The sequence below is a fragment of the Podarcis cretensis genome (assembly GCF_951804945.1).
Source record: "Podarcis cretensis genome assembly, chromosome: 1".
In the NCBI taxonomy this organism is placed as follows: domain Eukaryota; kingdom Metazoa; phylum Chordata; class Lepidosauria; order Squamata; family Lacertidae; genus Podarcis; species Podarcis cretensis.
Genome location: NC_137170.1, coordinates 93353522 through 93364070, shown reverse-complemented (window position 1 = coordinate 93364070; position 10549 = coordinate 93353522). Strand labels below are relative to the sequence as shown.

At 42.4% G+C, this 10549-nt stretch overlaps 1 long non-coding RNA gene across 1 annotated transcript; it reads right to left on the bottom strand.

Annotated features, from left to right (window-relative positions):
• Positions 1–2584: 2584 nt before the first annotated feature.
• LOC307212520 lies at positions 2585–6738 on the bottom strand. Its single transcript, XR_013837025.1, has 2 exons — positions 5978–6738; positions 2585–4754 (listed from the first exon to the last, which is right to left on the bottom strand). It is a non-coding gene; the product is annotated as an uncharacterized lncRNA (long non-coding RNA).
• Positions 6739–10549: the final 3811 nt, after the last annotated feature.

The window sequence follows — 10549 nt, the reverse complement described above, 5'->3', positions numbered from 1 at the left end:
GCTCTCATGCGTGTCCCAGCCCCAGCCCCAGCCCCTAGGCGTCGTTCTTCGCAGGGCAGTCAGCCCCCCGTTGGCTTCCATGGGGGCAAGTAGACGTGGGCAGAGGCAGCTGCACAGCCTAAGTGGAGAGATTAAACGGCTCCAAGGTGCTTACTCGTCGTCTTGGCAACATTTTACATATCGCTTTCTACCTGGGGGGAGCCCTATAAACAGGGCAGTTCTACGGTGGGCTTAAGGCTTAAGATGCTGCCTTAAGTCGAGTCAGGCTCTTGGCCAACCTCTCCAGGATTTCAGGCAGGAGTGCTAAAAAAAAAAAAAAGGCCTACTGGGAGATGCCGGGAATTGAACGTGGGACCATGCGCGCGCAAGGTGGGTGGCTCTAGCAAGGAACCCGCAGCTGGACAGCTGAGCCTCTGCTTTACACAGAAGTCGGTCCCACAGTGTTGGGTGGTGCTTGCAATATTCCCCATTGCAAAGCAAAAGGATGCAAGGGTGGGTGGCTTTTGAGGTCAGCCCCTTCAGGCTGCAATTCCTATCCATGTTGACCTGGTATTATATAGCTCCGTGGGAGTAACTTTGCTGTTTAAACTGCCGCTTGAGCCTCCGTTATTAGTGGTAATACATCGCCTTTGCCACGAAAAGAACCCGAAGCTAAATGACCACGTTAGGACACGCTGTTTTAAGACAAACCAAACCTGGACTGCAGAACAACAAACCAGGCTGGGTCCCCGCTCCCCACCCTCTAAGCAGCTCTAACCCTTTTGTGGGGTATTTGCCTCTCGGGCTGCACGTGAGTTTATTGCTGCCTCGAGATGGCGGCTCCTTGTTAAATTCCAATTTGACGGATGAAATACGTTCGCTGGATCGATTGAGCAATAGCCCTCCCCCCGCCTCTTGGTTCAGCTTCCGCTTAGTCTGTGGTTGTCTCAGCCGCAGCGAAAGAAAAGGGGGCCTTTCCTATGGCTGGCGCGGGATACGCTTTGCCTTATTGAATGAAATACCTTTTCGCAAGTTTTATCTTAAATTAGCAGCAGCAGCCTAAACAACATCCCATCAGAATTCAGGACATATGTAACAACAACAATAATAGCAAGAAGAACAATGAATTTGGGAAGGAGGCGCTGTTTTCTTGGCTGGCAAAGATAGAATAGCAAGAATAATAATAAATTTGGGAAGGAGGCGCTGCTTTCTTGGCTGGCAAAGATAGGAATCACCACCTTCAAAACGCTGGTTTTTAGCTCCAGGTTTGGGATTGCGCGATCGGTGCAATTGACGAGCTGCGGGGTCGAAAGCGACGTCCTCTCTGATTTCTTCTAATAAGAGAGGGGCTCAGGGGCTCACGGTTGACGTTAGGCGATAGCGAGGGGCCGCTCTCTCTTCAGGAGTACCCCTTTCTCCCTTTTGTTATTACAAGACCGCCAAAATGCCGGCCGTAATTACTGGGGATGGGGATAGTGGTGTGGGTAGGCTGAAAGTCTGGCTAGAGATAAATATAACTAATAAATAAAATCCAATAGCTCTGCAGAAGAGGGCACTGCAGCAGATGTAGCTTGCATGACAAACCATGCCTCCTGAAATTCCATTTTTCTTCACAGCTCTTAAGGGTGCAAAAGCTTTGTCTCCTTTTGCATCAGGCCACCCAACATTTGAACACATGCCAATTATGTCAGCTAAAAGCTTGCCTTGTTCTTACAAGCCGAGAGTCTTAGGAGCTGACTTTCTGCGCATAATGCAATGACTGTACAACATATTCAGGAGTTCTTAATTCACAAATTATAATGAGAATGCAGTACTGGATCCAGCTACACTATCATTATCACAGTTTTGCAAGACATAATATTAGGGAAGCTATGTAAATGCTTAGCATTATCACCTCTTGAGTTAGTAGACTCCCTAGTATGTGAAATACCATTTTCTTTTGATGTCTCCTGATCTCACTGAGGCATCTTAGCTTGGTCACAGTGTTGAGCTGGGGCAATATTTTTACCTATCCGATAGTAATTGCTACTTCACATGCCTTTGCCTTGCAAGTACAAAAAACACAGAGCATGTTCATACAATGAATACCATATTAGAGAGAACTGGCTTGTTTGGTTTCTAACCATTAGCCAATATTGGGGTCATGTAATGTTACCACCAAGGATAGAGATATAGATCCTGAGCTTGAGTGAATTCAGATTGCATTCAACAGCTTTTAAGCAATTCATAGTACTAGAAAGTAACTTCTACTGATTTAAAGGGTTGCATCTGATAAGTCCTACTCAAAGTCTTACCCTGTTATTATAGCCAAAGATGTCATACCAATTTCACAACTCATCATTATTTTCTATTATCTGTTTGACATTAAATGTGTTGAGCCAAGTATCTGAACAGGCTGTCACAGACCCAGATCCTATGTGAATCACAAGTAGTTTACCATCATCAAATTTAAACCAGGTTGATAGTTTCATGTAACAAAAGTCTATTTTTTGTGAAAGCTGTTGCCAAACAGAAAATCAGGTTCTTTACTGTGTGCATTTAGGTATGTAGCATGTTCATGCAATCTCTTGGGAATTTAAATTAATGATCAAACCTTGATTTTCACACTGTGTACTTCAAAATTTATTTTTAGTATCACAAATCTATGCTGTTGCTTAAGCAATGATTTCTTTAATTATGGCAAATCTGTGTTTTGCTATATGTTATGAAGTGTGCAAAGCTCCAATTATTACCGTAAGTCCTTAAAATAGGAGAGAGAAAAGCTAGTCTCCATCCATGAATACATTGATACACTAGGGGGCAGCAAGTTTACCAGTTTACATACTTTCTGCACAAATTTTTAATTTCAGTTTGTTTTTTTAAACGGTACACATCTGTTTCTCATTTGCAGCACGTTTTCTGCACAAACATAACTTTGGTAAAAAGAATCCCCACATTTTCTCCTAAGTAATACACTTTGTACTAGAGGGAAGTGTGTGTCTCAACAACAGCGCAGATTGTGGGTGTGGGAGGATCACAAAGTTGTTTGGGTAGCCTGCCAAGCTTCCAATCTCGACATGTTATAAAAAGTTATGTTGCTTTGGGATCTCACCAACAAGGTGGTAGTTGATTCAATGTACCTTTGCAGCCTCCAAATTTAAGGTGTTCATATATCTTCTCAAACACACCCTTCATCCAGGTTATTATTGCAGCTCCAACATGCCCCTACAGAATAGTTTTCTGGATTACTCAGTGTTGTAGCCAGTATTAGTACTACTCAGAGTAAACTAGGGATGGGGGACCTTTTTGGACCAGTGAACCAGATCCTTATCTGACCATAACCTGTGGGCCAGCTTTGACAGGTGGGCTGGACAACTCACTTGTCATCACTTGTCATCATTATGTCAAGCGCCTGACAGCCAGTTGGCAACTGGGAACCGCAGAACAAGGGACTTGGCTAATCCTGTAGTGCCCAGCAGGTTGCATTGAAGTGGAGGGGGAAAACCTGTTTTAGCAGAAATTTTAATGCAAACTGCTTGGTGCTCTCAGAAAAAAGGTGCACTTCCTTCATCCATCGTCTGAAGTGCACCATGCTCCAGCAAGGAACAATTGGTCACTCACTTTACACTCCTGATTGTTACTTTGTAGCCACATTGGTACCTGCCCCAGACCTGACATCTTATACGTCAGGTGTGTGGCAGGTAGGCCTGGTTTAAGAAAAGCAGCCTAGCAGGCCAAATGGGGAGGTTTGCTGGGCCAGGTTTGGTTCACAGGTCAAAGCTTCCTTACTCCTGGAGTAAACCCATTGAAAAGAATGGACATGACTAATGGGTCCATTAATTTAATGGACTCTGCTCTGAGTATAACTTGGTTGGATACAACCCTCAGGCCTCAATATGGGTCCCCACTCTTTGGTTTATCACACGCCTTCCTGTGTTGTAGCTAATTTAGACCATTAATCCTTCTGGTATCAATTTATCTTGGTCTAGAAGAGATTCCACATTCTTCTGGCAATATAAAAACAACAATAATTAATACATTGCTCAGGCCAAGCTGTGGAATGAACTTGCTGGCCCATAAGGGAATTGCTTTGCTGTTGTAGTCTTTAGGCTGCCTAAGTTATAAATATGCAGCGCTTCCTTGCTAAGCACATGAGCAGAAATCTGGACACTTGATACTTAACCAAACATAGTTTCCATAGCAAGTGAACAGGCATGCTGTGTCATGACTTCTGCTTCAGCCACTCATAGGAAGATTTTATGCTCTGGACTCTGCTCATCACATAAAAGCCCTTCCACCGGGAATCTAAGCCTATGTGCCATTACTTGTAATAAATCTTATTATCTTCCTAAGGAAACATGTTTAGGATCAGGGTAAGGCACAGTCTTGTTCAGATTTGGAGAGAGATGGTGGAAGATAGAATAAGGTTGTCAACTGTCTTCCATCATGGTTACTTAACAGGTGCATGACATGTCAAAATTCATTATTAAGGTTTCCCAGGCAAAGCTTCACTTGCATCATTTTTACTTCTGGGGGGGGGGCAGGGGAGAGAAATAAATAAAAACCTCTCAACTCTGCTGGTTGTATTTGCACACTTATAGACAGAAAGGTTAGCAACCCTTTTGCTGGCATATCTCGTCTGCCTTTAACAGTGCATGATGGGCGGAAAATTCAGTAGATGATTCTTCTTTGGCATAGTGATGCAGTGCAGGAAGGAAAGATTCGCCAGATGAATCTCTGCCAATTATGCAGCTCTTACAAATCAACCCAGCCACGCCAGGAAACACTCTGGTGACCTTAAGTGAGATAGAAAGAAAGCTTTGCAATTATATAAACAGGAGGCATGGCTGTGTGAGGAACAAGAGTGTTTAAAACTGGCAAATATTAGGGCAGATGGGTTAGAATAACTTTTGAGCCATTTTCAATCATATTATTCATAAAAGCTACAGTGAGACTTCAGGGTAATGTAACTGATGACCTCCAGAAAATTTACTTTTCGACTAAGGCATGTAACATTGGACTAAGGCTTCTACCTGTGCCTGCAAATGCAGATTACGTAGAAGGGGAAATTGTGCAGCTTGGTGCCACAGTGGTAGAAAAAGCAGAATCAACCCAAATTGTCTCTCATCTACAGCAGTTAAAGAGGCATATCAGCAGTGTCCCATATTTAACTTAGAAAGGGTCCAGATATGACTGTTGGCACCTATCGTTCTTTTCTTCACAGCATGCTGCAGAATCCAGTTTACTGACAAAATCTGTTAGCTGCTGTAATAAGGGAAACAGTTATTGAGCCCTAAGAGAGTGAAGTGTCAGCAAAGCGTCTTCCCCGCCTGGGGAATGCTGAGCCCCTCTTCTGTGCACCCAGCATAAGAATGTGGAAGGAGCAAGAGCTGTCAGTTATTCATTTAGCCCTGGGAACTGGAATGAATTACTGTCACACCTGCTTTGTCTTGTGGAATCAAAGCCCTGACTTCATCCCACAAAATGCAGCATGCTTCTATACTTGCCAGTGTTTTGAAGCAAACAAACAAAAATAATAGTAGATAATAATATAAATAATAAAAATAACCTCTCTGATTCCACCACAACTGCACTCAAAAGTCACCAGTGGGCTGTTGCAGTATTTGTTTTTATTCAGAACATGCTTTTATCTACAAGTTGTATTAAAAAGAAATGCATCTGTTTAGTTCTTGTTGTTCCAGCCAAATGAGTCAGATTAAGTGAAAGCCCTGCATGATAAGCTTCACATGCCAAAATTCTTGTCCCTCCACAATGCTTAAAGATGCAGGATCCTCTTATTGAAAAAAACCACAAAACCTTATTCCTATAGAAGTGAGGAAGTTCAGGAAGAACACATAGACAGGAGACCTGCTGTTTGGATTAATGTGTCCAGATACAGAGAAAGACATAATTATAAAGAAGAGAGAATTCTAGAAGGTACAGCTTTTCTAAACTATCACAACAAGTTAGGCCAGTCAAAATGTACTGCTCTGCTCCTTGTATTCAACATTCAATACACTCCGTATGCCAGCCTTTTCCAGAACTCCCATCTGCCGCAGCCAGCATGTGATGAGAGTTGTAGTACAAAACACCTGGAAGGCACCAGGTCAGCAAACATTGCTGTATATACCCTGTTGCAATTCATTTCACCTCATAAATATCAGTAGAGAGATGACATAATGTATGAGGAGTAGGGTTTGGGGAGGCTAAGGAAGAGAGAAAGGGATAAGCTTCCAGCTGAGTTTTGGAAAGGTGGAATGAAAGAGAAACAGGAATGTCATGCAAATCATGAAATCAGATGCAGAAATGGGCTGGGTGTCTATACATTTCCTAATTGCACAGAAGGGGAAATTTCAGCATGCTCAGACTTTCCTCCCTGCTACTTGACAAGTTGGTTTTTCCCCAAAAGCTCTCCATGTACTTCATTATTTAAAAATACAGGTTTTTGTCATCCTTTGCATTGGGACACACAGTTAAATTCTGATTCCAAAGCTCTAAGAAATATTTAACTGCCATACAGAATTAAGTCAGCAGGTGTCTCTAAACCTGCTTCAAATTCTAAGGGTTGTGCAGCTGATTGATTTTCACAGACATGCAATGGCTTTCATCCCTTCTTTTCCCGAGCACATTATATGCACAATAATCTTTTTTCCTTGTATTGCCGTCACTGGAATTCCACTTTGAATACATTTGTGCACACAACTGAAAGACTAACAGATTTATTGAGGCGTTTCACTGTCGCATTGCATTCATAGCACTTTGGGAAGTAGCTGCAGATTGGAAACCTTTCCTGCAGACGTGCAGCTACTAATGTTCATCTGCAATGTATGGAAGGCCACAGGCCCTCTCAGGTGTTCAGATCAGCAGAAAGGCCTCCTTGGTAGTTCGATCGCTCTTGGAAGGTTGTGGGGGGACAGCCCAGGAAAGGGCATATTCCCTGAGGTAGCCCATTCCCTGGGATAGCTTCTAAGTTTCCTCTCCACAGAGCTGCATCTGGCAACATCTTTTTTACCAAATGCCGAAGACACACTTTTCCATCCTGGCCTTTGACAGTTTAGATAGATAGATGTAGATTCCACAGATTTTGTGTTGCTATAACCTGCCCTGGAGCCTCATGGTGAAGGGCGGGTAAGACAGTCCATAAATAACTAAATAAATAAATAGACTGCCACAGACAGGGGACAGCAGATAAAAGCTGCTCTTTAATTTGCAGCAATGCCCTGCCATGAACCTCAATTAAAACAAAAAACCTCCCCATCCCACCGTGAGGGATGTGCATGCCTCCTTTCCAGCAATTTGGGTTTTCTCTTAAGGGGCAACTAGTGATCAGCTACTTGTGGTGACTTACAAATCCAGGAGGGCAAAGTCTTGTGTGCTGTTTTGGCCTAACCGGCTCTCCCCATGTACACCAAGCAAGTACAGTGGTACCTCAGGCTAAGTACTTAATTCATTCCAGAGGTCCTTAATCTGAAACTGTTCTTAACCTGAAGCACCACTTTAGCTAATGGGGCCTCCTGCTGCCGCCGCAGAAGCATGATATCTGTTCTCATCCTGAAGCAAAGTTCTTAACCTGAAGCACTGTTTCTGGGTTAGTGGAGTGTGTAACCTGAAGCGTATGTAACCTGAGGTACCACTGTACCTTGGAAACCTCTGCAACATCAAAGCAGATTCTGAAGTGGTTTGACACCTGCAGTAGGGAACATTTATACGAGCTTGTTCCTGCTGCAGTTGTTTATTCTCTGCCTCCTCCTACCCAATTCATTTTTGCACTTATCAATACAGCAGCCAGACCAAGGCGAGAATAGCATAACAGTAAGGGAGAAGTTGCTCCTGTTCCCTCTGGAAAAGTGAGCCTCTGGAAGGGGGTCGGGCGCATCCTTAAGTAAGCTCAAGATGAACACAGGCGGGGCATAAACAAATTGGAATTCAAAGCATATCCTCTCAGTGGATTTTTTTAAATAGGATTACATGTGTAATTAATTAAGGAGGCAGGCCACTTAAAGCTCAATAGCATCTTGCAGACCCCTTGCGTGGAAGGGGCTTAGTGTTTTGGGACTGGGTTGATTTGCGTTTTGTGTACCTGCAATGAGAGAAAATGCACAGCATTCTCTTTTGAGATACCCTGCTCTTCCTTTTTGATGTTGGAATTTTGGGGATATTCCAAGATTCAGAGCAACATATAAGGTATTATATAGTTAGAAATGACCCATTGATTTAAGTAGCTGCCTCTAAAAAAAGACATTTTGCCTCCATAATGCGAATTTAAAAGATTAGTCCAGCTTGGTGAGATCATTTCCCAGAAAGCTAGAAGGCTATTAATAATAATCCTGGTATTCCACCCCCACCTCGTTCAAAATCAATTGGTAGAGCCAGAGTCTGGATAGTTCCACCCGCCCTGGAAGCTTTTGCATATCCTAATTTCAGAAGGTTTGCTTTGCCATATTGTCCCTTAAGCAACTCTTTAAAAATACTGCAGAATTGATGAGTTGCTGACTCATACATATACAGTAACCACAAGGGAAATGCTTTTAGAGGCATGAAAATAAAAACATTTTGTCTAGCAGTTGTTGTTTTTGTTAGGGTAGGGATTTTTTCCCTCCGCGTACTTCCACAGTGGAAATTAAAGCAGCTAAAATGTACCAAAGGTGATAAAGATAAAAGCAGTAAAACTTGCAGAGTCTTCTCACATGATCAGTTAAAACACACCCTGCTTCTGTTTGAGCCTTTATGCTAGGATAGCGGTAAGGAACCTGTGGCCCTCCAGATGTTGCCGAACTACGGCTCCCATTGGTCAATGGGCAACATCTGGAGGGCCATAGGTTTCCCACTTCTGCGCTAGAAGCTGGTAGCTGTTGTCCCCTGGTTCAAATGCAAACTTTCCAGGTGCCAATCCAAATTTTGCCTCCTTTTCTTTGCCTTGCCAAAACCATTCTATACTCAGTAGTATGGAGGAATGGGTAGGGAACAGTGACGGCAATGTCAGTGATGGGGAAGACTGGAGCTGGGGGCTTGCTAGTGGGCACTCTGAGAAGTTGGGAGAGGAGCGTGACTCAGCTAGCCACAATGCAGCTGCCAGCTAAGATTCTGTATAATTCTCACTTTTCTATGCCAACAGCACTATCTACCTTCCACGTGGAATAGATGGGTGGGGTGCAATCTTGCTGCAGGAGCTTATTCCAAAGTAAGGATACATAAAAACTGAGCCTTATCTATTAGAACTATATAAAACCACCATAAGAGCCCATATGTTGCTGGTTTTTTCTCTGAGACACAAAAAAGTCTTGGGCCATCTCTGATTTTAATGTCTCAGCTCCAAATGCTCCTTAGACCACAAGCAAGATTGCTTAGGATACATCTGGACGAAGCATACACGCTGTAAATGAAAGTGCAACATTTAATTCCTTAATTATACCTTCATTGCAATGTCATGCTGTTTTGATGTATGAACACTAAAAGCTTTTGTTTAAATGTACATTTAAAACGAATGAGTTTAATAATGTTCATGGATAGTAAGGGTTTTCCCCTGTTGCAAGTTAATGAGAGATGAAAACAGTAAGAAGTGTTTTAATTAACCAGATGGTTTTTTTATAAACACAATAAAAATGCTAGACTAAAAATGGCTTAATGGTAATCTCTCTTGTTTATATATACAATTTATTTACCATTTTGCATTTCTATTTGCTTTTCATTGCAGTTTTTTCAAACTCCTCTTCTGATTTTTAACTTTCTTTTAAAAGAAGTAGGTCAGCTAGGAACTTAGGTTCAGAGGCTGCCAATATTAGGAGGTTAAGAATAAGAGTGTAAAAGCCGCCTGGTTCAGGCCAGTGGCCCATCTAGTCCAGGATTCTGTTCTCACAGTGGCCAGCCAGACGCCTGAGTACAACAGCACTCTTCCTTCCTCTGACAGTAGAGATAGAGCGACTGATCTTATGCAATATCAGAAACTGCTCTTAAAATTCCCCTCAGAAAAGCTCATGGATTCAGGTAACTAGATGCACAGTTCTGTGGATCCTGGTCTTCTTTATGAAACCTTAATGTGTGTATTATACTACAACAAGGAGTTTAGATGATGCTGACATATAAAGGACATTTTTGCAACTTCAGATACATCTCTCCAGCTTTTATTCTGAAAAGTATAGCACTTTCCCCCTCAGAATGGTCAGTTATTGTATTCCTATTGGCCTCCATCACTAGTCTATGCCTCTCTACCCAGAAATCTCATTAAGTTCAATGGGACTTACTCACTTATTTTTGTTTGTTACATTTACACCAACATGTTCCATTTTAAAATGCCCAGTGTGGGAAAGAACAATAAAATCCACAATAGAAACTAACCAATCCACATAATGTAACAAGCAACAACATGATAAAACCATATAGAAATAGGGTAAGAGCAGATAAAAAATGGAAACAAAATGGCAGCCAGCAGAGAAGAACAAATCACCTCATTAGTCCTGTTTAAATGAAAAGGGACTTGCCTGTGTAGATAAAAAAGTCCCCCTTCATCTGCCCATCTTATTAGAGAAGATGATCCTTTCGGTAATATTCCATCATTTTCAGTGAGATTTACTCCCAAGTAAGTATTCCGAGG